At 45.0% G+C, this 26,961-nt stretch overlaps 12 non-coding genes across 12 annotated transcripts; 10 read left to right on the top strand and 2 right to left on the bottom strand.

The window, feature by feature from the left end:
* Positions 1-216: 216 nt before the first annotated feature.
* LOC148634809 (U5 spliceosomal RNA) lies at positions 217-331 on the top strand. The gene has a single exon (XR_015933384.1). It is a non-coding gene; the product is annotated as a U5 spliceosomal RNA (small nuclear RNA).
* Positions 332-724: 393 nt separating this feature from the next.
* Positions 725-841, top strand: LOC148634808 (U5 spliceosomal RNA). Its single transcript, XR_015933387.1, has one exon. It is a non-coding gene; the product is annotated as a U5 spliceosomal RNA (small nuclear RNA).
* A 391-nt stretch (positions 842-1,232) lies between these two features.
* LOC148634807 (U5 spliceosomal RNA) lies at positions 1,233-1,349 on the top strand. The gene has a single exon (XR_015933388.1). It is a non-coding gene; the product is annotated as a U5 spliceosomal RNA (small nuclear RNA).
* Positions 1,350-1,740: 391 nt separating this feature from the next.
* LOC148634806 (U5 spliceosomal RNA) lies at positions 1,741-1,855 on the top strand. The gene has a single exon (XR_015933341.1). It is a non-coding gene; the product is annotated as a U5 spliceosomal RNA (small nuclear RNA).
* Positions 1,856-2,248: 393 nt separating this feature from the next.
* On the top strand, positions 2,249-2,364 carry LOC148634805 (U5 spliceosomal RNA). The gene has a single exon (XR_015933357.1). It is a non-coding gene; the product is annotated as a U5 spliceosomal RNA (small nuclear RNA).
* Positions 2,365-2,755: 391 nt separating this feature from the next.
* LOC148634804 (U5 spliceosomal RNA) lies at positions 2,756-2,870 on the top strand. Its single transcript, XR_015933385.1, has one exon. It is a non-coding gene; the product is annotated as a U5 spliceosomal RNA (small nuclear RNA).
* A 393-nt stretch (positions 2,871-3,263) lies between these two features.
* LOC148634803 (U5 spliceosomal RNA) lies at positions 3,264-3,380 on the top strand. The gene has a single exon (XR_015933394.1). It is a non-coding gene; the product is annotated as a U5 spliceosomal RNA (small nuclear RNA).
* Positions 3,381-3,771: 391 nt separating this feature from the next.
* LOC148634802 (U5 spliceosomal RNA) lies at positions 3,772-3,888 on the top strand. The gene has a single exon (XR_015933390.1). It is a non-coding gene; the product is annotated as a U5 spliceosomal RNA (small nuclear RNA).
* Positions 3,889-10,238: 6,350 nt separating this feature from the next.
* trnam-cau (transfer RNA methionine (anticodon CAU)) lies at positions 10,239-10,311 on the bottom strand. The gene has a single exon. It is a non-coding gene; the product is annotated as a tRNA-Met (tRNA).
* Positions 10,312-12,393: 2,082 nt separating this feature from the next.
* trnah-gug (transfer RNA histidin (anticodon GUG)) lies at positions 12,394-12,465 on the bottom strand. The gene has a single exon. It is a non-coding gene; the product is annotated as a tRNA-His (tRNA).
* An 8,797-nt stretch (positions 12,466-21,262) lies between these two features.
* trnas-cga (transfer RNA serine (anticodon CGA)) lies at positions 21,263-21,344 on the top strand. Its single transcript has one exon. It is a non-coding gene; the product is annotated as a tRNA-Ser (tRNA).
* Positions 21,345-22,650: 1,306 nt separating this feature from the next.
* On the top strand, positions 22,651-22,731 carry trnas-uga (transfer RNA serine (anticodon UGA)). The gene has a single exon. It is a non-coding gene; the product is annotated as a tRNA-Ser (tRNA).
* The last annotated feature ends 4,230 nt before the right edge of the window (positions 22,732-26,961 follow it).

Below are 26,961 nucleotides of genomic sequence, written 5' to 3'. Positions count from 1 at the left end.
GGCTTCCCAGAGTGCGTCGTTTCCGGCACAGTGTGGCCGGGTGTTTTCTGAGTTATCGCACGGATTGGGCACGCTCGCAAGCCGTGAGCCGCAGGCGATGATCCCGGAGCTGAACGGGCCCCACTGGCTCGTTTGTAAGGCCAGGTGCATTGCCAACCACGACCGGCAGCGCAGAGGCTTTGAAGGCGGCCTGGGCTCCTGCAGCTGTGCAGCCATGCACTCTGGTTTCTTTTCATTTCGTACAACTCTTTCGCCTTTTACTAAAGATTTCCATGGAGAGAAGCATGAATGAGTTCCCTGCAATTTTTGTGCTTTCCTGCTTTTGGGTGGCGGGCAGCTGGGCTGGTCAAAGAGAGAAAACAAGCACGTTCGCAATCGCTCTTGTAATGGTGATTGTGGCCGTCTGCTCCGCGAGTCCTCGGTCTCCGGCCATCTGATTGGCGCTCTTTTCTTTGGGGGGCGGGAAGTGTCCGGCCGCAGGGGATCTTGGGACCTCGCTTTGCATAGCGGCTTCCCAGAGTGCGTCGTTTCCGGCACAGTGTGGCTGGGTGTTTTCCGACTTATCGCACGGATTGGGCACGGCCGCAAGCTGAGAGCCGCAGGCGATGAGCCTGGAGCTGAACGGGCCCCACTGGCTAGTTTGTAAGGCCAGGTGCATTGCCAACCATGACCGGCAGCGCAGAGGCTTTGAAGGCGGCCTGGGCTCCTGCAGCTGTGCAGCTACGCACTCTGGTTTTTCTTCATCTTGTACGAATCTTTCGCCTTTTACTAAAGATTTCTGTGGAGAGGAGCATGAATGAGTTCCATGCAATTTTTGTGCTTCTCTGCCTTCGGGTGGGGCGCAGCCTGGCTGGTCAAAGAGAGAAAACAAAAACGCTCGCAATCGGTCTTGTTATGGCGATTGTGGCAGTCTGCTCCGCAAGTCCTCGGTCTCCGGCCGTCTGATTGGCGCTCTTTTCTTTGGGGGGTGGGAAGTGTCCGGCCGCAGGGGATCTTGGGACCTCGCTTTGCATAGCGGCTTCCCAGAGTGCGTCATTTCCGGCACAGTGTGGCCGGGTGTTTTCCGAGATATCGCACGGATTGGGCACGCTCGCAAGCAGTGAGCCGCAGGCGATGAGCCCGGAGCTGAACGGGCCCCACTGGCTCGTTTGTAAGGCCAGGTGCATTGCAAACCACGACCGGCAGCACAGAGGCTTTGAAGGCGGCCTGGGCTCCTGCAGCTGTGCAGCCACGCACTCTGGTTTCTCTTTATTTCGTACAAATCTTTTGCCTTTTACTAAAGATTCCCGCGGAGAGAAGCATGAATGAGTTCCATGCAATTTTTGCGCTTCCCTGCCTTCGGGTGGGGTACGGCTGGGCTGGTCAAAGAGAGAAAACAAAAACGTTCACAATTGCTCTTGTTATGGCGATTGTGGCTGTCTGCTCCGCGAGTCCTCGGTCTCCGGTTGTCTGATTGGTGCTCTTTTCTTTGGGGGGCGGGAAGTGTCCGGCCGCAGGGGATCTTGGGACCTCGCTTTGCATAGCGGCTTCCCAGAGTGCGTCGTTTCCGGCACAGTGTGGCCGGGTGTTTTCCGAGTTATCGCACGGATTGGGCACGCTCGCAAGCCGTAAGCCGCAGGCGATGAGCCCGGAGCTGAACAGGCCCCACTGGCTCGTTTGTAAGGCCAGGTGCATTGCCAACCACGACCGGCAGGGCAGAGGCCTTGAAGGCGGCCTGGGCTCCTGCAGCTGTGCAGCCACGCACTCTGGTTTTTCTTCATCTCGTACAAATCTTTCGCCTTTTACTAAAGATTTCCGTGGAGAGGAGCATGAATGAGTTCCCTGCAATTTTTGTGCTTTCCTGCTTTCGGGTGGCGGGCAGCTGGGCTGGTCAAAGAGAGAAAATGAGCACGTTCGCAATCGCTCTTGTAATGGTGATTGTGGCCGTCTGCTCCGCGAGTCCTCGGTCTCCGGCCGTCTGATTGGCGCTCTTTTCTTTGGGGGGCGGGAAGTGTCCGGCCGCAGGGGATCTTGGGACCTCGCTTTGCATAGCGGCTTCCCAGAGTGCGTCGTTTCCGGCACAGTGTGGCTGGGTGTTTTCCGACTTATCGCACGGATTGGGCACGGCCGCAAGCTGAGAGCCGCAGGCGATGAGCCCGGAGCTGAACGGGCCCCACTGGCTAGTTTGTAAGGCCAGGTGCATTGCCAACCATGACCGGCAGCGCAGAGGCTTTGAAGGCGGCCTGGGCTCCTGCAGCTGTGCAGCCACGCACTCTGGTTTCTCTTCATTTGTACGAATCTTTCGCCTTTTACTAAAGATTTCCGTGGAGAGGAGCATGAATGAGTTCCATGCAATTTTTGCACTTCCCTGCCTTCGGGTGGGGTACGGGTGGGCTGGTCAAAGAGAGAAAACAAAAACGTTCACAATTCCTCTTGTTATGGCGATTGTGGCCGTCTGCTCCGCGAGTCCTTGGTCTCCGGCCGTCTGATTGGCGCTCTTTTCTTTGGGGGGCGGGAAGTGTCCGGCCGCAGGGGATCTTGGGACCTTGCTTTGCATAGCGGCTTCCCAGAGTGCGTCGTTTCCGGCACAGTGTGGCCGGGTGTTTTCTGAGTTATCGCACGGATTGGGCACGCTCGCAAGCCGTGAGCCGCAGGCGATGATCCCGGAGCTGAACGGGCCCCACTGGCTCGTTTGTAAGGCCAGGTGCATTGCCAACCACGACCGGCAGCGCAGAGGCTTTGAAGGCGGCCTGGGCTCCTGCAGCTGTGCAGCCATGCACTCTGGTTTCTTTTCATTTCGTACAACTCTTTCGCCTTTTACTAAAGATTTCCATGGAGAGAAGCATGAATGAGTTCCCTGCAATTTTTGTGCTTTCCTGCTTTCGGGTGGCGGGCAGCTGGGCTGGTCAAAGAGAGAAAACAAGCACGTTCGCAATCGCTCTTGTAATGGTGATTGTGGCCGTCTGCTCCGCGAGTCCTCGGTCTCCGGCCATCTGATTGGCGCTCTTTTCTTTGGGGGGCGGGAAGTGTCCGGCCGCAGGGGATCTTGGGACCTCGCTTTGCATAGCGGCTTCCCAGAGTGCGTCGTTTCCGGCACAGTGTGGCTGGGTGTTTTCCGACTTATCGCACGGATTGGGCACGGCCGCAAGCTGAGAGCCGCAGGCGATGAGCCTGGAGCTGAACGGGCCCCACTGGCTAGTTTGTAAGGCCAGGTGCATTGCCAACCATGACCGGCAGCGCAGAGGCTTTGAAGGCGGCCTGGGCTCCTGCAGCTGTGCAGCTACGCACTCTGGTTTCTCTTCATCTTGTACGAATCTTTCGCCTTTTACTAAAGATTTCTGTGTAGAGGCGCATGAATGAGTTCCATGCAATTTTTGTGCTTCTCTGCCTTCGGGTGGGGCGCAGCCTGGCTGGTCAAAGAGAGAAAACAAAAACGCTCGCAATCGGTCTTGTTATGGCGATTGTGGCAGTCTGCTCCGCAAGTCCTCGGTCTCCGGCCGTCTGATTGGCGCTCTTTTCTTTGGGGGGTGGGAAGTGTCCGGCCGCAGGGGATCTTGGGACCTCGCTTTGCATAGCGGCTTCCCAGAGTGCGTCATTTCCGGCACAGTGTGGCCGGGTGTTTTCCGAGATATCGCACGGATTGGGCACGCTCGCAAGCCGTGAGCCGCAGGCGATGAGCCCGGAGCTGAACGGGCCCCACTGGCTCGTTTGTAAGGCCAGGTGCATTGCAAACCACGACCGGCAGCACAGAGGCTTTGAAGGCGGCCTGGGCTCCTGCAGCTGTGCAGCCACGCACTCTGGTTTCTCTTTATTTCGTACAAATCTTTTGCCTTTTACTAAAGATTCCCGCGGAGAGAAGCATGAATGAGTTCTATGCAATATTTGTGCTTCTCTGCTTTCGGGTGGGGCGCAGCTGGGCTGGTCAAAGAGAGAAAACAAAAACGTTCGCAATCGCTCTTGTAATGGTGATTGTGGCCGTCTGCTCGCGAGTCCTCGGTCTCCGGCCGTCTGATTGGCGCTCTTTTCTTTGGGGGCGGGAAGTGTCCGGCCGCAGGGGTTCTTGGGACCTCGCTTTGCATAGCGGCTTACCAGAGTGCGTCGTTTCCGGCACAGTGTGGCTGGGTGTTTTCCGACTTATCGCACGGATTGGGCACGGCCGCAAGCTGAGAGCCGCAGGCGATGAGCCCGGAGCTGAACGGGCCCCACTGGCTAGTTTGTAAGGCCAGGTGTATTGCCAACCACGACCGGCAGGGCAGAGGCCTTGAAGGCGGCCTGGGCTTGCGTGATCGGATCAACTAAATGCTGTGGTGTTACTTTTTGTCAATGAAAAAATAAACTCTTTTCGTTTACAAAGACGGTTACAAAGAATGTGGACCAGGGTAATACTTTGAGCTTACAGCTTGTCCAAGGTCATTCATTATTAATACTCTTAGTAATATCTTCAGTAAAGACTTTGATGCATAAAATATTCCTGCATATTTAAAATATTTATGATAAAGGTGGTAGGTTGTGTACTTTTGTCCAACAGAACAATCTTGCTTTTATAAAATATACCGCCTTTTTAATGTTTAATGATTAACATGCTGTAATACACTGTTTAAATTTAAAAGTCTAAAGAGTATACACCTTAAATTCTTAATTGAATAAAGATTGTCCCTCAGCAGTGATCAGGATTCAAAACTGACGTTTTCTGGTGACAGCTCAAATGCTGTACAGCAGAGGTTGACCTTTATTAGCTCCACCTGGCGGTTTTACAAGGTGATTCCGGATACTATTAACATAATCTAATTTGCGTCCGGTATGATGCGGTATACTGCGACACTCCCACCGTGTTATACCGCAGCATACCCCGCTTGTTTTGAATGGCTGCATATGTATATAGACTCTATATATACATTTGGTGCATGCCACAATTTTGGATGGTGGTGGAGGAATAGGGATTTTCTCAACACGGCAGGGACTCCAGTTAAGAATGCTGGGTTTATCTCTGAACTATTAGAAGCTTTGCAGCTACTGACTGAAGTAGCTGTGGTAATGTGTAAATCACATAATAAAGAAATGTTTCCAGTAACTCGAGGGAACAACTTTGCAGATGCAACTGTCAGGTGAGCAATACTTGTAGAACAGTAGTCTGAGACCTCTGTGAAGCAGAGAAATGGACATGGTTAGAAAAGATTATGGGGCTGCAGGATGATGGGGTGTGGAGCTGACAGCACACCAGACGCCCTGCATGCCCTCACAGCCTAATGCCCTTTATAGCCCGACAAATGCACTCTGTTGGACACCCAGGTGGGAGTCAAATGGTGTGCCGGTTACCCAAAACTGGGTGAGAACCGGGTTTGAAGCAGTAACCACTTATGTGGTATCTAATGTGGATGTAATGTTTATCAAAGGAACTCAACTACAGTTCAGGTGCGGGTGCAACAGCTCAAAAGGCCTGCTCCTGAGGAACCTTTCAAACCTGGGAAATTGAAAATTGTAAAGGGAAACCTGGGCTCTTATAATCTGTTTTCCCGGTGGGTTGCTGCCACTGCCTCTGTGTCTACCAAACACTTGATAACAGAGATAAGCCCTCGGTGGGCACTGCCCTGCCCCTTGTATTATGATCAAGGAACACACTTCACAGGGAAGGTGTGTCAGGCTGTGGCTGCATTGTTCGGAGTGAGATGGACTGAGATCACCCTCAGTCTGCTGGAACAGTGGAATGAAGGAACAGATCTCTGAAAGATCGACTAGACATCAGACTGAAGGAACGCCATGGGATGCGGGCTGGATCAAACAGAACTGTGTAACAGCCTGTTTGATATCATCACGGACCAATCAATGAAACTTCCTGGGGGGACGAATTTAGCTGGACGAATGGATTGTTGAATTTGCTAATTCTCTATTGTAGTATTGTAGGTTGCTAGGACTTAGCAAAGCACTATGATGAAGAAAAATATATATCATAATTATAATCCAGACGATTGGGGCATTGGTGCATGGCTACAGTCTGTGCTAGGAACATTGAGAGGGTCTCTGGTTCAATACATATTTGTGGGTCTGGTATTATTCGTTATGATCATATCGTTAATATCCTGTTTGAAAAACATGTGGACTAAAGCTGCTGCTTCTGTGCTAATTGTACGCCCTGAAGGGATCATGAAGGTCAAAAAATGATTTCATGGGAAAGGTTCTCTTATCTAGTGGCAGAACCTGATGGGTAGAACAATATAGCTTTAAGGGGGGTTACCCTTGGGAGTGATTCCCCTAGATGCAAATGATTATTGTGGTTTGTTTGTTCATAATAAGATGTTTTGCAGGAACGGAACAAAGAGAAATTTTACAACTTCAGCTAGAATTGTTCTGCAAAACGTCACAGCTGAGGCAGGGGAACAATGTGTAGATTTTTCTAAGAGTTATTACCCAGTTGTTGACCAATCTGTTGACCAATGTTGACCAAAAAAGCCTAAGATTATGCTGGGCTCCAGCCCACAGGGATTTACCTGTGCTGTAAGAACTAATGAGTGAATAAGGAGACTGGATTCTGGTGAAAGACTTCAGGAAAAAGAAATGGTGTTCACTCAGGTGGAGGGGGCTGTACCAGGTGCTGCTGACCACTGCCACTGCTGTGAAGGTCACAGAAATGGTGCCCTGGATTCATGCTTCCCACTGTAAAAAGGTCACAACGAACTGAGCAAAGCGCAGGAGTGATGTCTCCACAAGGACAGATGGGGATAACCTGCTTGGGACTGATGTGCACAGCCCTTTTCCTTTTTATGTAGAAGCCTGTCACCACCCCAAAAGAGGAAGAATCTAAACACGAAGCCTCTTTGTATACAAACTGGCTGAATGAAACTGATAATGAGGGGGATATGAGTAATTTGTGGTATAAATTTATAAATCATACTGTAAAGTTAAAGAAATTTAATGCATCTTGTTATATATGTGCTTTAATGCCTCATTCTACAGCCTCACCCATGCGACTTTTTATGAAATGTACTCTTTTATTAATATCACGTTAGAAGGCTTAGACGCTATCAAACAAGAATTAAGGGGAGTTAGATTAATGGCACTTCAGAACAGGTTCGTGCTGGACCTTCAAAATGCAGCATCTGGAGGAGTCTATGCTTTAGTAGGAGACTCCTGTTGTACATATATTCCAGCTAATGACTATGATTACGGAAATCTTACGCTCGCTATTCAGCATTTGAAAGAACTAAAAGACAAGGTGAATAAAGAGAGAGGCATAAAAGATACACCGGCTTTTCTCTCCTGGTTAGAATCACTGTTTGGGCCAGGGGGAATGTTTTTCTTTTAAGTTACTAACACCGATTATAGGGGCTGTGATACTTGTCTTCCTGTTTTTATGTTGCTGTATGACATGTATTATTCCAATGCTTCGAAATATGGAAATATGGTACCTAGGGGGATAAACTGTTCATCCTTCCAGTCTGGAGAATTGGCAACTGTCTGACGTCAGTAAGTGATCCTTAAAAAATTAATAGTTCCATGACAGTGTGCATCACCAGAAAATCAATTTCAATGCATTAAAACTCTTGTTATCCTTCTGATCATTGAAGTGTCATTGCCCCAGCACTGTATACTCTTACTTTTGACGCCTGTCTGAAGTTGGATCCATTTCTAAGAATGGTGACTCACATATCCTCATGCTCAACTTTGGCTCAACCACACAAACTATGAAGTTAATCATCTGCTTTTGCTCCAAGATTTATGTTACTAGGCTCTCTCCTGGGGATCCTCGTGTTCAAACATTGCCCTTATTGTGGATGATCCATGACAGAATTCAGGGAATTCAGAATTCTGATACCTCAGCTCAGATTCTGACTGGGCAGACTGTCATTGCCTGGTGTGAATGTGTGCATATCTGTTTTTGTGCATGTTCTGTGGCCTGTTGTACAGTACATCACAAATGAAAGGGAAATGGAAAACTAAAATAAGACTCAAGTGTTTTATCTTTCATTAACAGTGTTTCATTAGTATCTGTGCTAGATCCTGTCATCCACTGCTTACCACGACAGGCTCTAGCACAGGATAGCAGCTAATACATTTAACAATCTCACTGCACAATGTTGTATATTCAAGGGCTGATCTTCTGTACTTTTTCTTTCACTTTTCATTTCCTAGAAACTCAGTCCTGCCAGGAATAATCTGAGAACAAAATCAATCTGAGTGAAAATCTAAGCAGAGGAAGATTGTTTTAAGAGTCAACAAGGTCTAATTCAAGGTCATCAGCACTAACAACATTCTCTCTGGAGACAGGCGATAAGAAAATTGAAAGTGTGTATTGTTACACAACAGCAGAGACTATGAGTTATGCTATCATGAGAGTGGTGATGGATTTTTTTCATTGCTTAGTTTTACAGGTTCTGTACATTTGAACATTCAAAGTGACTAAAGTAAAGGAGTTTTCCCTTTTTACCACATAATTCCCAAAGATCAACACTAATAGAAAGCCTAATTCCAGCCAAGATTCAATTACTGTCTCTCAGGCATCCCAGCAGTGGATTTCATGACTTCAGACAGCCATCTTTATCAGTGGAGAACTCAATGCTCTGAGGTTTACTGGCAGAGTCTCACACTGGGTAATACGTTGGTAAATAATGTCCTATGGAATTCTACTATTGATAAATTCTACTATGGAACTGCGATGTGTCCTGAAAAAATCTTCTATGATAGTGGTACAGTCCATCACACCCCACCTACAGCCTTTAAAAGAGAAAAAAACAAATTCTGATATTATGGTGGAAAAAGAGCCCTGGAATCTTTGTAGAAGGACAAAAGACGGAAAGAACGGGCAGTGTAACCATGGCGAAGAGAAGGGAAATATTGGAGAGAGCTTTTTTCATACACTTTTTATCATTGTTTTTCCAGCCCAACAATGATCAACAAATATGGGCAGGCGTCCTGTGCCAAATCCAATCTACCTTTCTTCCAAGCATACAGGAATGTCAGTGAATTAAATATTGACATATGAAAATTCCCAAAAATATGCAATCACACATATGCAGTTTGAGCAAACATAAGACAATACCCAAGTACCACAAACTACCAGGCATCATTAGCAGTTCAGGTGGGGAGCTGTGTCAGCATGCGTAGGCTGCAAAGGAACAAGTAATAGGTCTATTCCATGCTTAAAAGAGAAGAAAGAAAACACAACATTTCAGCCGTGGAGCCCTCACACCTGAAGAAGGCTCCACGGCCGAAACGTTGTGTTTTCTTTCTTCTCTTTTCATCCAGTGTCATTAGCCAGTTCCTGTCAAAATAAAATAGAAATGGATAACATTCTAGAGAGAGTTTGAAATACCAAGGTACAATTTAAACCATATTTCTTCCACTACAACCACAATATTTTGGAGAGATCGCTGAGCCTAACTGTTCTGGCATGCCCGTTAGCCTCCGTCCTGCTTCAGCAATGAATGCAACGGGGCACATTCTGAGGGAGATGCGGTCAATCAGGTTGCAGGAAAACCACGCTATGCTTTTTTTTGAGATCCTGAAAAGGACAGAGGGGCCATGTATATGTGTGCAGCTGGATATGTAATTGCAGGTGGCGTAGCAAATTCTGCTGAAGCCCCACTGCCTGGTGTGGACGGTAGCTGTGCATGTTGCAGCAGAATTGTGCATGTGAGATCAAGGGGGCATGTCATGTGTTTGAGCACTTCACTCCCTTCCGGAAGAGTCCCAAAAATTTGTAAGTTCTTTGGATGACCTGTGGACCGATCTTTCACGATGAAGAATTCCTTAAGAAGAATAGATATCGGCCCACCATCCCAATGCCTCCATCTCAAAACAGCAACCTCCCACTGCCCTTAGTCTGCAAGGCAGTCCTTTCAAGTGCGATGATGACGCCGGGACCTTCGTTGCCTATTGTACGAGCTGAACTTTTGTGCTCATCAATTCAACGCTCTTTCCATCAACTCATCTTGTCTTTTGACGCTTCGTGTTTTGTGCTCCTTTGACTATCGGCATATTGGGTGACTGCAAACACTGAAGTTCTTGCTTACGGAGTGTGGAACAGTGTTTTCAAGTGATCGCTGTTCTGTCATGTTGACGCCGAGTGAATCTTTCTTTGGCAACATGGGCAGGCTGACAGCAAAAGTAATGGCAAATTTCTTGACTTATTTCTGAATGTGAATGTTCTTTAGAAAAGGGATGCGGCGTTGCTTCTCCCCCGTGTAAAGGTCACGCATTCCAGACGTGGTTATGAGCGAACAGTTGCCGCAAGTGTTTGAAAAGAGCAAGAGAGGAAGCAGCCCTGCCCCGTGTGAGGATCAAACTCAGGACCTTCAGATGATGAGACTGACGCGCTACCAACTACGCCAACGAGGCCAGCTGCAATGCACAGCCGGAAAGTTTGCCTCATATGGATTTCAGTCGCCCGTTCTCTAATCTTTAGACGCCCTCTGCTGGATGTTGCATTTGCCTTTTGATCTCACCGATACTTTTTTGGTCTGTTTCTGTTGCGAGTCCGTTTTTCAGATCTCACCTAGCACAAGTCTCTCTGGCTGAAGTGGCCTCTCTGCTTCAGCATCGTGCCCTCACTCAGCCATTAAAAACGTCACTCGGACTTCTGACATGCTGACATGAAATGTCAAGAGAGAGTGGCGGAGACGCTTAAGGCAGAGAGAAGATGAAGAGGGGTGTGGCTGCGAAATGATTGACAGCTGCATGACGCTCTCCATGCAAGGTGTGACCACAGGCTAAAGGACACCTTTCGGCACATCAAGCTCTAAACACACACCTGGAGGATGTGGGAAATGATCCCGCTACCTCTCGCATGCAAAGCGAGCGCTGTACCATGCAAGCTAACCCCCCTCGCTGGGGCTCATGCCTCGGTGTCGCCTAGTGCCGCTTGTTCCCCTCTTACCGGGTGCAGTTCACTGCCCTTCGTCTGCAAGGCAGTCGTGTAATTGCGGCTTTCTTGACTTATTGATGAAGGTCTGACTGGACGAGCGAATGACGCCTCTCCCCCGTCCTCAAGCTCGCTGACAGAATAAAATGGAAAGTGCTGCCGTGGCTCATTGGTTTAGGGGTATGATTCTCGCTTAGGGTGTGGGAGGTCCTGGGTTCAACTCGCGGATGAGCCCTTGTGTGTTCTTTTTGTCCTCGTCCACAAGACTGGGAACTGATATCCACATCACCTTGCAGCATCTGCTTATGGCAAACGATGGAATGTGACTAATGACTGAACGAGCCTGGTGAATACTCATCACGTGGCACAATGAGAGCGTGCAGTCAGCTGTCCAAGGCAGCAACCTCATTGCTCGTTCAAAAGAACACGTACTGAAAACTCATCACCACTATGTCGTAAATGAGCACCGCGATCGCTTGTTGTCATGCGTCCTTACTTGGGAAATGCAGAAGCAAAAACTGCCCTCTCTCAGCCACCGAAACGTGTGCGGCTCGCCTTGCACTCTCTGCGCCTCGCATATTTATGGAGCTGTCTGCTCTTCTTTCTGTTGAAGTACGCAAGTTACGGGGCGTACTGCACACTATGATGTGCTCAATGACAGCTTTCAAGATTTGAAAACTATGAGCTTGATGGCTCAAGTCGAACGAATGTGGTTGTTACGCAATTGATGATCAAACGCACGTATTCTAACGATTCGTGAGAGTATGTTCTAAAGGTCCCTGGCTCGATCCCGGGTTTCGGCATTTTGTTTCATCGCGCCCTTTGTTCCTCTCTCCAGCGCCCTCTGCCTAAAGTGACGCGTCCCTTTCTCAGCCCGAAACGCAAGCGAGACACCAGCAACACTCCCTACAGGTTTCTGTAGTGTAGCGGCTATCACGTTTGCCTAACACGCGAAAGGTCCCCGGTTCGAGACTGGGTGCAAACAGCCTCTTCTTGCACGCTCCTGCACTTCACAGAGGTCTTGAACCACCAGTCATTTGTTCCCAATGTATTTCCGGTGCGTTCATGCACTCTTGTACCAAACGCACGTTTTTTCTGTACCTGGAGCCGATCATTTGCAATTGGGCTGTCCCGACAGACCAAGACGAGCTCTGTCGGCTCAAAAGCAGCGCAACACCTGCGAGAACAACAGAAAGATTAGTACCCAGCGGGGGCCTCTTAGTGAGCCCAAGATCTAATCAAGAATCGACTCCAGAAACAGGGCTGGGCGCATTGTTCCATACTCCGACCACTCTTGGTGTAAACAGGTCCCTCCTGGTCTCTGCATGAAATGCACTTTCCTGCGTTTGCTTTGGTGTAACTGGCTTCCCCTGCATGGGCGAATGTGAAGAAGATCCTTAGTAAGTCATTGAAGAAACCCGAGAAGAGGTCGGAGTGGCCTCTGTCGTTCATCAACGATCCAGTCAGGCAGTACTCCTCTGTAAAGCGCCGTTCGTTCACATCGATTGGCTTTTTTTTGCCTTCATTCGTGCAAGTAGTAAAAGCAGGCGCCCCTATTCTGCCGTGACCCGGATTCGAACCGGGGTTGTTGCGGCCACAACGCAAAGTACTGACCACTATACGATCACGGCGAGTTACCGATACACACGTGGCAGGGCGGAAAAGGCTGTGCTCTCTTCGTGTGACATAATTCGGGAAAGTCCTGACGTTGCATTTCAACTGAGCCCCAGTATACATCGACCCTTCGACACTCTGAGTGACAACTCTCTTGCGTGTTTTCTCATATTTATGTAGTTTGCTTGCATGATGCCCGGAACAGCAAGGTTGTGCGCTCCCATATGGTCTAGCGGTTAGGATTCCTGGTTTTCACCCAGGCGGCCCGTTTTCGACTCCCAGTATGGGAACGTGTCAATTTTGCCTCCTTCTTTCCAAAAGATCAGCACTGTGTACGAAGGAGCCGCATTAAAACTACTCAACGTGCAAAACGTGCGAGAAGAGTGGGCGCTTGTTTCCAGCCGAAACTTCTCGCGTGTGAGACGAGCTGACCATCGCTGCAGGAGGTGGGAGGGTCACTCTGGTAGACAGGGCTGACCGGCAATAGGATTTATACTCTCCAAGATGATATTTGCACTTTCTGGAGAGGCGATTTTCTCCACTTCAGTAGCCCGATTTCGTCGATTGCGTGGAGAGGGCTGTAGAATGTGGCGCCGTCTTTCCTGCTCCGTCCATGACAGGCGTGCTGGTCTCTGGAGAGAGAGCACAGTCCATCAGCGCACTCCAATAAAGGCACTGGAAGCAGCTGAATCGCATTGGCGAAGCTCAGCGCTGGGCCGCTGGGCACATCTTACCACAGTTTCCGTAGTGTAGTGGTTATCACGTTTGCCTCACACGCGAAAAGTCCCCGGTTCGAAACCGGGTGGAAACAGACCAGACTTCCTTTGTCGCCACGCACAAAAGGGGATTGGGGATTCGCCTAGCGCTGTGATCGAACAGACCCACTCACCTCTTAGTGTGGCGGGATCTGCACAGTGCATGTCGCAGCGCATCCTGCTTTCACTTCAATGCGCGTCCTGATGTACCCCGGTCTCCCGCGTGACAGGTGGGGACAGGTGACAGGTGACAGGTCCTATACTAACGAGGAAGACATCGCTCTCCGACCCCCGGCATTGTGTCCCGACCCACCGTGCTGGAAGCCGACTCGTGCTGTGATTCCTTTACGGAGCAGAAATGACAACCGAGGAGCCGAGAGATCATTTCAGCATTTCGCGTCTGAACGGAAAACACAAACGACCAACTCGGAATGACTTGCCTTTGACGCTTATATACCTCTTAGTGTAGCGGGATCTGCACAGTGCATGTCGCAGCGCTCCCTGCTTTCACTTCAATGTGCTTCCTGATGTCGAGTCGTGTGCTGTGCGGAGGCTCTGAAAGCGAGAGCAATGAAAAGGTGCACGACACTGTGAAATAAACATTAATAAACGCATATATAACGTCGAAAACACATCTAACACTAGGAGTATACAGCACTCTGCACAGTGTACGAAGTAAATTATTTTCGCAGTAATTAATTATATTTACTATATTTATTATACACGTGTAAATTAATTACTGCGAAAATAATTTACTTCGTACACTGTGCAGAGTGCCGTATACTCCTAGTGTTAGATGTGTTTTCGACGTTATATATGCATTTATTAATGTCGTCGATTTTACGGTTGCAATTCGACGTTGATTATACGTCGAGGCGACGTATATATACGTATAGCCGTATTTTCGCCGTGAATATACGTATATTCGACGAATCAATGCCCACAGCTTGGCATACAAGGGTTTTGCGGAGGGGTCTTGCCACCTGCCTGAAAAAAAACAGTAAAATCTTTGAGTGCCTATAGAGTTTCTATTTTTATTTTCTTGAGAAAAGTTGATACCATTTCCTGGAAACCCCTTCCCCATCAGTGCGCGGTGCCCGGGGAAAAATCTGTAGGGGGGCGTCTGAAATTCTGAGCGGGGGTGATATTTCGGTTGAAACGGAGCTGTACGGTGCAGCTACCCAAATGAAATCTCGCAGCTATGCCATTGATTAGTGCTTCATGATAGAAGATATCGACTAGCAATCTGGTATTTGCGATGAAGTTCAGTTTCACATTTTTCGTCACTCTCACTGGAGAGTATTGCCTGGAGCGAAAAGTACCATAAGCGTTCATTTTTGCAGCTACATGGACATTCTGAATCGTTAAGAAAAAATGTTGTAAAACCAACAGAAAGCACAGACTGCTATAACTAGTCCTAGTTATATAACGATTTTAAGTATAATGATAAACTACTGCAAGGAATCGGTCCACCTGAGCAAACAGGATCGTAATGTTGACACTCAATAACGACACTGATATGTGCAGTTCCTGGACGGATAGCCCTCCTGCCCATCAAACAGACTGAGTGACTGTTCCTGTCATTTAGTGTTGTCTGACCATTGACAAAGTACAACTATTTTTTTAGGGCGCAAATTAAGTTAGGTAAATCTTTTTGCCCAAAACTGAAGGGGCAACATTCCCCCCTCCCCCCGTGATGCCAGGCCTGTCCCCATCCTATTCCATAATGTCATTATATATAATACCATACAACAGTGACCGATCCTTACTAACTACATGCGTTAAAATTGCACATCAGCTCATAGCAGGGGGCACATAGCCGCGATGTATTATCAATGTTATATTTCAACCATAATATCGACAACATTAATAAACGCATACGTTGAGAAAATATCGAACCCAGCATATTTTCCGGTTATATACCACAATGCATTGCTAGTATTCGTTGGTCACAATTTTGGACACGTTTTTCAAACGTAGAAGTATATCCGCAAATATCTCAGCAATCCTCTTTTGACGAGTAAGTATGAACAATAATAATACTATCTGAATACATACAGATCTTTCTTAATATTATTTTGATTAAAATAGTACGTGAATAAGCAAAAAATGGCACATAAAAAAGTGTGAATGGGGAAGATGACACAAAATCGTTTTGCCGTTTCTCTATTCTTATTCTATGTTGTACTTTCAAACTTTGGGTACTCTTTAATTAGGACAGACTTTATTGCTCAACTGCTATGATGCAAGCCAAATTTTATACATTTATTTCAGTTTTGAGCTTAGTAAACCGTTCACTTTTTAGATTATACTAAAGAAGATATTAATCATCATTTATTTGGGAAGTAATATTATATAATTTTCTCCTAGCTGCGGTGCTGAAGTCCCACCCTACATCAACAGAAAAAGAAATAAAGGAGCATGCAATGTGTTACTTGAAGAATGCACATGAAAGGCAGGGGGCCAGGAGATCTGGACACTGAAAATAATAGGTTTTTGGTTCTAACTGTTAGGACAATTAGACAGGGTTTGCAAATAGTGGAAAAAAATCATCTTAACTTCCATTGTAATATTTTTTTTTCTTGGAAATATAGAAGTTGTACATTTTAAAATGTATATTTGAATCAAAATGTGGTTTTGAGTTAGTGTGTTAATGTAATTAGTTTTGTGTTTGTCATTACTATACTGTATATTGCGCTGTTACCAGAATTTGTAGCTGAAGTTTAAGACTAGTTGTGTTTTTTATGATTATTGCCCATATGTTGATTGTTGATTGATTGTATACAATGTATAATTTGAAATACATATGTTTCAGGTGTGAATGTGTATTTTCAGAATACATTTCTAAATCTAATCATTGGCTTGGTTTACTTGTTTCTACACCTATAAAATCTATCTTTGATGTATAATAGACCTCTACCCATATACGTATAATAGACCTCTAAAGTTATGCGTATAATAGACCTCTAACCATATACGTATAATAGTCCTTTAAAGTTATCCGTATAAAAGACCTCTAAAGTTATCCGGAACTCCAACCATATATGTATAATAGTCCTCTAAATTTATCCGTATAATAGAACTCCAACCATTTATGTATAATGAACGTCTAAACATAGACGTATAATTGACGTATAACTTTAGACGTATATTAGAATTTCATTCTAGACGAATTGTAGACCACATTTAGACGTATAAGGTATGCGTTTAATAGACGTATATTATACGTCTTTTGCCCACTGGGTGGGCTCCAGATGCACATGGAAGCAATCAAGTGTTTCATCCGAGCTGTTTCAAAGACTGCCCAAGAGCTTTCCTTTCACAGAGGCGCAACGATTAATGATGGGGATGCACCCTTCAATGCGCCTTACGACTCTAGGGAGTGATTGAGACGATTCGTAGCGTGTGCTCATTTCCCTCTATTCCCCGTGTTGCAGTGGTAGGATGACGTAAATTACTGCTTCGACACGTAACGGCATTATAATCACGTGCAGGAGCTGAGGAATGCGGTGGCGGCGGGCTCGCATTTGTCGTGCTCGAGTGGTTAAGGCGATGGGCTCGAAATGCGTTGGGGCTTCCCCGCGCAGGTTCGAAACCTGCCGACTCCGGCGTCTGCCGCATGTCGCCTTGTGCCTGCGCGGCAGAGGCGAAGTGCCGCTTCTCCTTTCCTGGTACTATAACAACGCGAAATCGCTTGGACCCGCTGCCATGGACATCAATTCTTCAGATAACCACACACTTTGCCTTCGCACCTCTGGTGCTCTGCTTATGCCTTTGAAAACCTAATGAATAAAGCTGAAAGAACCGACACGATATGTAGGTGCTGGTAAAGCACGCAGTAAAGAACTGTTAACAGCAAGGGTTTCAGTGGGTTAACTGAGGAGAAGGCGTGATCGCTAATTGTTGACTTTTTATTTGGTGTTAGAAACACTTACTGTGCATGACGTGCAACAAATGTAGCCACAGAAATTGCATCACGCTTTCATGTATGCTATTGCAGACACCAACGTTGCCTAGATAGAAAACCGAAATAGCCGTGGGTTTGCTTGCTGGTCTGAAGGATCTCTCTTCGAATCTCTATCATTTGTCAATGGAAGTAAAAGGCGCTGCAATCTCATACGTTCAGAATCAAACCCGCAGCTGTTGTTCGACTTTATTTCTTGACTAATTACAACTGAGTGTCGCATGAGCAGTTACATAAACTTGTCTGGTATATTTGAACACAAATGCCGTTCTTCAATTAAAACTAACAGTACATTGTCAGGGACATTCAGTTCTATACAAACAAGAGACAGACAAGAGAATATTTCTACCTTTCATGTGGACTACGTGTTGACTTACTGATCGGAATAATAAGAAGGCAGAACAAAAAAAGGCACCGCTGGTATTCAGACCCAGGATCTCCTGTTTACTAGACAGGCGCTTTAACCAACTAAGCCACGGCGCCCCGGGAGCGCTGTCCTTTTGCAGCCACTTGGACACACCACTCAGACACATCTGCATTCGGTGTGTGCTCCGCCTGCTCGCTGAGCAAGTTGCCACCTTTACATGCAATAGCAACATCGACACCAAGAGAAAGGATGAGAAATGGCTTTTATCTGGAACTTTTCATGTCCAAGGAACTCAATGTGCTTTCTGTGTACAACAGGGCCACTGAACTCCACACTGGCCACTGAACCACAGCAGTGGCTTGCTGGCTTGATGTCTCCCAAGGAAAATGTTGAAATTGCATGTGGAACAGGAAAATGACTCTCAGGTGCCCATTGCTCATTTTCAGACACATTTATGCAATACTTTCACCATGCGTTGAGCAATAGGGATTAAAGATACCAGAGGTAAGGTTTAAAAGTGATTCTGAGGTGCAACACATCAGCGATACAGCTAGGCATCTGAAATGCGGGGTTTGAGAGCCCTTCAGGGAACACCGTACCCTAAAGGTACCAGAAGTCCACTAGTATAAGCATTAAGTCACTGTCACCCCTGTTACAATGTGATTGCTACATATCTTCATTTCTTTGGTTTTTAAGGAGTAAGAGTGCAGGGGGTCTAAATCTGCGATCCAGTGTGTTGAAGTATTTCACAACACTACCTGTAGCCCGTCTGAAAATAAATCCTCATTCTGATTATTGCCCTGGGCATGTACCAATAAATCACTGAGCATATATATATCTCACTGTGTTGAAGCTAGAGACCTGTATGTAATAATATGATGCTAAAATGTTATTTTCATATATATTAATGTAATAAATGATTGCTTATGCTTTATAAACAAACCTAATTAAAATAAAAGCTTAAGTTTTGTATTTATCTTTTACCATAGAACATGATTTTCTTTGTATTTCAAGCCCACAAAGTGTCCAAATGACGCACTACATGATATAAGGAAGATTATCACATGCATATCGGTATTATCTTTCTTATGAAAATGCATTCCTTTCATTACCTTTTACTTTTTAAAATGAACTCAAATTGTGTATAATGTAATAATTTAAGTAGAATAGATTCTAATAATATAATGATCCAGTGTGTTGCACTACTTCACTGCTTCACTGCTCTATGCCGTCTGGAAATAAATCCTCAGACTCCTTACTGCCCTGGGCATGTACCAATAAATTACAGGAGCACATCTATATATCACTGCGTTGAAGCAGGAGACACACAATCACTGCAAACACATCCTAAATACAGTGTTCCATCACCTTTGACCTCATCCAGAACGTATCATTTCTTGAAAGGGATTGCTGTCCGAATGCACATCTGAATCCCAAACAGAATCTCTAGTAATATACGATCGTTTGTGAAACATGCAAATGACTGTCTCAGGGGCCCATTCCTCATTGTCAGACACATGTATGCAATGCTTTCACCGTGCATTGAGCAATAGGGATTAAAGACGCCACAGGTAAGGTTAGATGTCATGTTCTATGATCATTTCTTTCAGCATTAGGGACTAAATATACTAAACGTATGATGCTAAAATGTTATTTTCACATATATTAATGTAATAAATGATTGCTTATGCTTTATAAACAAATCTAATTAAAATAAAAGCTTAAGTTTTGTATTTATCTTGTACCATAGAACATGATTTTCTTTGTATTTCAAGCCCACAAAGTGTCCAAATGTTCTATGATCATTTCTTTCAGCATTAGGGACTAAATATACCAAACGTATGATGCTAAAATCCTGAAAAAAGGATGTGCTCCATCTTGTCAGTAGATTGGATTCCAAAACTGATTTGGGTCAATATACATTACCTTTGAAGATAAGGTACAGTCTACTGTAGGGAACCATCAACTTAGAAAGCATTGGCCTTCCCTGGGGGTCAGGTAGGTGCAAAAGATAAACCTTTATCCTATCTTTATATTAAGATAAGTGGCCAAGCAGTATTTTTCCAAGTTTCACCAAGCTCATCATGTTGCCATAGTAGACAAAGTTCTATAAAATGTTAAATAACTTTTAAAAAAAGCATCTTGGTCTTTCAGTACTGTACAAGGTGAATTAAACTGTCCCTGGTAATAAAAAGTAATTAGAAGCATCCCAGAAACTTTATCTCTAGAAACATTAGCTGTTTTATATCATGTAATTTAGTGTGATGTTGTAAGAATTCAAGGACATTATCACACACAGAAATTGGTTCAGTTAAATCTAAAAAACACAGCTAAACATGGGTTTAAATGTAAAATAGAAGTCTTACCTCTTGTCAAAAGATTTAATTCAAGAAGCAATGTAATATATGATTGCTTATGCTTTATAAACAAATCTAATTAAAATAAAAGCTTAAGTTTTGTATTTATCTTGTACCATAGAACATGATTTTCTTTGTATTTCAAGCCCACAAAGTGTCCAAATGACGCACTACATGATATAAGGAAGATTATCACATGCATATCGGTATTATCTTTCTTATGAAAATGCATTCCTTTCATTACCTTTTACTTTTTAAAATGAACTCAAATTGTGTATAATGTAATAATTTAAGTAGAATAGATTCAGGTAGGAAATATAGAGTCATGATGTTTATGGCTGACATCATTTCACATGGGTGAATTATAAGCTAAGAAACAAAAACATTTACAATGAAGATACCATTGCTTAATTTTTAATGCCTTTAAAAAATAAATACCTCCTGAGAATAATTTGCCACTCCCAGATCCTTGGTAAGGTACTGTTTGAATCCAATCAGGAGAGGAGCATCCAGGGAGTGCTTTCTATAGAGTCCAGCTTGGGCCACTCTCTTCCGGCCTGCTGATACTTTTTAACTACTCAGGGCCTGTAAGGATATAAAACACCGGTTTAAACATTTTATACCTATAAGACAAATAGAATTTTAGTAAAAAATAGATACATCTGAAAAATAAAAAGTCTTACTGCTGATAGAGTTCTTTAGAGCTCACATCTTCCCCTTCCTTATCCGCTTCTGTTTCAGTTTCTAGAGCAGCCTCTGGCATCTCTTCCTCCTGGACAGCGGCCTCTTGCTCAGGGCCGCTGGAATGCAGGTAGATTCTTTTCAACATGCTTTTACATAATATGTTGTAACAATGATTTCAAAAAGAAACTACAGAAGCCTTACAGATTAAAAATATCTCACCTTGTGCTCATTTCCCTCTATTCCCCGTGTTGCAGTGGTGGGATGACGTAAATTACTGCTTCGACACCTAACGGCATTATAATCAAGTGCAAGAGCTGAGGGCTTTAGTTTTGTTTCGTTTTCCATGGCGTTCGTAAGCGCGCAAATCAAAGGCAGTTCCTGCGTCTAACACGAATGTAAATGCTTTTGAAAGTGCAATGTGGTGCAGCTTGTAAAATCCTTGTCCACATTTGTGGTTTGTTGATGTTTTTTCTGTCTGCCAAAGTTGCATTTTGACTTCTGGACGGGGAGACTTTATCATTTGAACGTGAAGCCAGCCTTAAACCCTCTGAGGCGTGTCTGTCTGCCGGCACGTATTTTGTGAAAGGTATTTTTTTTTTTAACGGAGAGCGACTTTGAAAACGTTTCCGCAGCCACCTGGCACTCCGTGTTAGATTATAGGAGGAATGCGGCGGCGGCGAGCTCGCTGTAGTCGTGGCCGAGTGGTTAAGGCGATGGACTCGAAATCCATTGGGGACTCCCCGCGCAGGTTCGAATCCTGCCGACTACGGCGTCTGCCGCACGTCGCTTTGTGCCTGCGCTGAAAAGGCGTAGTGCCGCTTCTCCTTTCCTCGTGCTATAAAAACGCTAAATCGCTTGTCCCCGCTGCCATGGAAATCAATTCTTCAGGTAACCACACACTTTGTGTTCGCACCTCTGGTGCTCTACTTATGCCTTTGAAAACCTAATGAATAAAGCTGAAAGAACCGACACAATATGTAGGTGCTCGTAAAGCACGCAGTAAAGAACTGTTAACAGCAAGGGTTTCAGTGGGTTAACTGAGGAGAAGGCGTGATCGCTAATTGTTGACTTTGTATTTGGTGTTAGAAACACTCTTACTGTGCATGACGTGCAACAAATGTAGCCACAGAAATTGCATCACGCTTTCATGTATGCTATTGCAGACACCAACGTTGCCTAGATAGAAAACCGAAATAGCCGTGGGTTTGCTTGCTAGTCTGAAGGATCTCTCTTCGAATATCTATCATTTGTCAATGGCAGTAAAAGGCGCTGCAATCCCATACGTTCAGAATCAAACTCGCAGCTGTTGTTCGACTTTATTTCTTGACTAATTACAACTGAGTGTTGCATGAGCAGTTACGTAAACTTGTCTGGTATATTTGAACACAGATGCCGTTCTTCAATTAAAACTAACAGTACATTGTCAGGGACATTCAGTTCTATAAAAACAAGAGACAGACAAGAGAATATTTCTACCTTTCATGTGGACTACGTGTTGACTTACTGATCGGAATAATTGAAAAGTTCGGGTCATAGCCGATGCAGTGCGTGCTAATTAGAACAACAGCAACGCTGAGCTCTCAGCACCGTACTGAGCCCAGGTGTTTTTCTAAAGCTGTCAGGTGCAGTTCATTTACAGTACGCCCCGTGTCTCAACGGTAGGACGGAGTCAAATACTGCCTCGACACGCAACAGCATTATAATAAACCGCAGGACTTGAGGGCTGTTCTCTTTGAATGTTCCAAGGCATTCGTAAGAGCGTAGGTCAAGGGCCATTCGTGCATCTCTTGTAACTCGAGTAAAAATGCTATTCAAAGTGCAGTGACTGAAATCGTCGTCCACATGTCTCCGTTGTTGATTTCTTTCTGTCTAAGAAAGTTCTATTTTCATGTCCGAACGGGGAGACTTTATCATTCCAACTTGAAGCCACCCTTAAGTACTCTGAGGTGTGTGTCTGCTTACACGTATGGCGTAAAAGGTTTCTTAAACGGAGAGCGAACTTGAAAAAAGTTGCCGCCGCCGCCTCGCACTCCCTGTTCGATTGTAGCAAGAAGCCAACAGCTGGCGTATTTACTGTAATCGTGGCCGAGTGGTTAAGGCAACAAACTTGAAATCTGTTTGGTCTCCCTGCGCAGGTTCAAATCCTGCCGACTACGGTGTCCTTTGCATTTGCTCTCGTGCGTGCATGAAAAAGGACCAGCGCTGTTTTGTTTTCGCTGGGACCTTTAACACTCTAAATCGCCTAGACCCGCTGCCTTGGAAATCGATTCTTCAGCACCCACGAGTGACGCTTTGCAGCTGGACGCAAATAACGATGCTTTTCTGCAACGAGCTTTCCAGCTGAATTTTCTCGGCAGCTCCATACTGAACCTGTTCTCCATTGCAACATAGCGGAGGCTCGTCACGTCTATAGCAAGGCTGTGTAGGACCGCATACGCCACAGTGACTTGTACACAGACCACATGAAAGGCAAGCAAAATACACTTTTAAAATTCCAAAGACTCACAAGGTCAGAGGAACAGCGATGCCCTGAACAGATCTGTTACAGAAGTCTAGGTTGACCTTTTTAGAGCTGTAATTGCATTTTTGTTTAATAGAAGATCAAATCTACTCGCATGTACCAGCACCTTACAGTTTATTGATGTTAATTCTATTTAAGTAATAAGATTGCTAACGATGTTGGACTTTAGCCGGTGTTTTTTAGAACAAATTGCTTACTCTTCTGGAAGGAATACGCAGTACGTGCCTTTGTCAGTCATTGCTCACCATACCTGTAACTTTCTTATCTAACTCACTTCCTCAAATGGTGAAGGTCCACAAACATAAATGAAAAAAACCCTTGTTGTAGATGAGGTGCACAAAAAAGCAGCCCCTGATAGTGTATAACACATTTATACTATTGCAGAGACACATGTAACATATATATACTGTATATATATATGAAACAGAAATAGAAACAGAAACAGGAATCGCTTACTCACCTGGAGAATCTCTGTAGGAATATCTAGCATTTATCAATGGAAATAAAAGCTGCTTTAATACAGTGCATGTTCAAACTCAAACCCTCAGCTGCTGTTCTTGTTTGTTTTGGGACAAATTGCAACTGAGCATCGCATGAGCCGTTACGTACCCTTATCTGTTAGGGAATTTCAAGGGAGGAGTTAGGTCAGAATGGGTAGGCTGCAAAACAACAAGTAAAGATTTATTCCAAGATGAAACGTTGTGGCGATTTTCTTATCTTTTCAGCATGGACTAAACTTTTACGTGTTCCTTATATGCTATATATGTATATATTAGCACCAATGTCGTTCTTAAAAACTAACATGAAATTGTCAGGGACATTCAGCTATATACAAAGACGAGACAGACAAAGTAATAATTCTGTATTAACGTGGCCTACATATTGACGCAATGATCGAACTAACTGACATGTTCTGATTCAGATCCCCTGCAGTTCATGCCAATTAGAACAATAGCAATGCTGAGTCCTCCCCACCCTACTGAGCACAAATTCAGCTGCTCTCCAGTTCTGTTCTGCATGTTTTTTCATTGCAATTGAGCTCGGAGCTGGAGATGATCTCCATACAGTTCTGTGTTAACTAGCCCGCACTTGCGTGCTAATTTACGGGTTGTGGCAAATGCTTTTCTATAGTTCATATACATGACGGCAACCTGTTACCGAGGAACCTGAGAGGTTTAAAAGCCTCACGAGCCAGGCAGGACTCAGACCTACAATCTTCTGATCCAAAGTCAGGCGCGTTATCCATTACGCCACTGGCCCATAGAACATGCGCTTGCACTCCACCACAGAGAGCTCTACACTGCTACTAGTAGTACACTTCCCCATCTAAATTTTCAAAGCAAGAAACTTGTGTTTCCTACTATTTTTATCAGGTTTAAAATATCATCTCCTTAAAACAGAAAAAGTGTTGTGTCGTGCTGAAATTCCGATTGATTTTGAATTCAAAGAAAAAAGGTTTTCTTCCAAAACACCATGAAATTGTCACATCTTGCAGACAATAGGTGTATTCCATGTTGAAAAGAGAAGAAAGAAAACCATGGAGCCTTTTACAGGTGTGAGGCTTCTTCAGGTGTGAGAAGACCTCACAGCTGAAACGCTGTGTTTCCGTTCTTCTCTTTTCAGCATGCAATAAACCTATTACTTGTTCCTTTGCAGCCGAGGCATGCTGACGTAGCTACCCAGCTGAACATCTTGCAGACTCTACAGTACTTCTCTCCTGTAGAAGTAAAGCAGGGCTTGCTGGGTGAGCTTTTGCTCCGGTAAATTAGGTCACGTGTCATGTTAAATCACTTCTTCTAAACACAACATTTGCTGGTGCTAGCTTTCCCCATGAAAAGAGACATTTCCCTTACAGTACATGACATATCGTTTTTATTCTATCAATAAGTATAGAAATTAAACAAAAGAAAAAATGGTGTCGCCAAAGAATGCACAGCTCTGTCGCCTTGGGGAGGTGTCAAGGGCATTGAGCTCCTTGGACATGAGAAGTGCCAGATAAATGCCATTTCTCATCATTTCTCTTGGCGTCAGTTCTGCTATTAAATGGGAAAGAGGCAACAGGCTCAGAGATTATGTTAAGTGCACACCGAGCGTAGATGTGTCCAAGTGTCTGTAAAAGTGCGGTGCTCCCTAGTGGCTTAAAGTGCCTGCCTAGTAAGCAGGCGATCCTGGGTCTGAATACCAGCTGTGCCTCTCTCCGTGTCTTGTTGTGCCAAATGTATCATTTCAGACAAACATGTACAGCTTTGTTCAGTTTAATGCAAGAATTCATTTCCTTTCTGGAATAACTTGTTTTTGAAGAAATCCATACATTTTGTGAAAGATGAAATCAATTTCTTGGTTGTCAGTGAAAAAATATTGCTGGCTACAAGAAGCGCAAACGATTGTTTTCTTTAACCATAAACCTGCAAATGTAGGGAACACAAAAGACCGTCAGACTCTGTGGTGCAATCGGTTAGTGCATTTGGCTGTTAACTGAACAGTTGGTGGTTCAAGCCCTTCCAGTATGCGTGTCTCAGTTTTCCAATGTAAACATCATCACCATCGCTAAAGAAGATGGCGCAGAAGGCTCCACAGCTGAAACGTTGTGCTTCTTTTCTTCTCTTTTCAGCATGGAGTAAACCTTTGCTTTATCCTTTGCAGCCTAAGCATGCTGACGCAGCTACCTTTCTCTTAACGCGCCTCAATCATTATTCACCAAAACGATCAGCAGAATAAGTCGCCTTTGTGGTGATGTCACTCCTCTGCTTCACAAATGTCCTTAGTGACGGGCCATTTCTTTCTGCCATTTTTCCGGAGCGGTTATTGATTGCTCCATCATTTCCCTCTTACTTTCCATCACTAGATTGAAAAAAAAACAGAAACAGGCTGACAGGACGACAATCAAATTGCAAAAACTCATCAAAGCACTCGATAGAGTATTTGAATCCACAAGTAGCTACGAGCAACTTTGTCCTGGCTTGCATGAAAGTCGGAAAATGTCAAAAAGAAAAAGATGGTGGCTTTTTCATATTCGTTCTTTTATTTTTAGTTCGTTGCTTCTTCTGTCCATTGTCCTCCTGCCTGGCTCTTGACCTGTTTGAACGCACACAGTAGACTTTCATGCAGGGGATTTGTCCTGAGCCTCTGTGAAAGACCCACCCACCCCCATAAATAACTGCTCTAGAAACACATGAATGCAAAACTAAACCACAGCTTAAAGAGGAGCTTGTCATGACCGCCAGGCAGTTAAGACCAACTCTTAAGCGATCTAATCAGCACCAGCAGTGGGTGATTATTAACAAACGCCGCCGCACGAGTTAACCCACCTGCACACACTCCACCGTGCGGTACGCAGTGCTATTTTTACCATCTTTACCTGCTTCCCGCTGGTATTGAGTCTACTCCTTGAGAGCTCTACCTGGCGTTTTTTCCATTACCTCGTTTATTCTGGATATTGGACTCCCCTTCTGCCTTTTCGACTTTGGACCTCGCCTCTCACCTCGGACTGTTTGCCACCAGTGTTCTCCCTGGATTACGACTTACCTTACGCCTCTTGACCACGAAACAAAGCAAAGCAGAGCAAAACAAAACGAACAAACGAAAACCCTCACGTCCCGCACTTGCATATAACGTCGTTACGTGCCCAAGCGGTATTGTACATCATCCTAGCACTGCACCCCGGGGCGTATGGTATATGGGAACGAGCACACGCCACGAATCGTCTCGAATCACTCCCTACAGCTGTAAGGCACCTTGAAGCGTGCGCCCCCAACATTCTTCTTTGCGCATCTGTGAAAGGTAAACTCTTGAGCAAACTCTGAACCAGCTCTAAGGAAACTAATCCGATTAGACGTTACTTTGACTCATCCTTTAAGGGACCCTT

Source organism: Lepisosteus platostomus, unplaced genomic scaffold (genome assembly GCF_059453375.1).
Source record: "Lepisosteus platostomus isolate fLepPlt1 unplaced genomic scaffold, fLepPlt1.hap1 Scaffold_30_H1, whole genome shotgun sequence".
Classification (NCBI taxonomy): Eukaryota; Metazoa; Chordata; class Actinopteri; order Semionotiformes; family Lepisosteidae; genus Lepisosteus; species Lepisosteus platostomus.
This window is presented reverse-complemented; position numbering and strand designations above follow the sequence as displayed.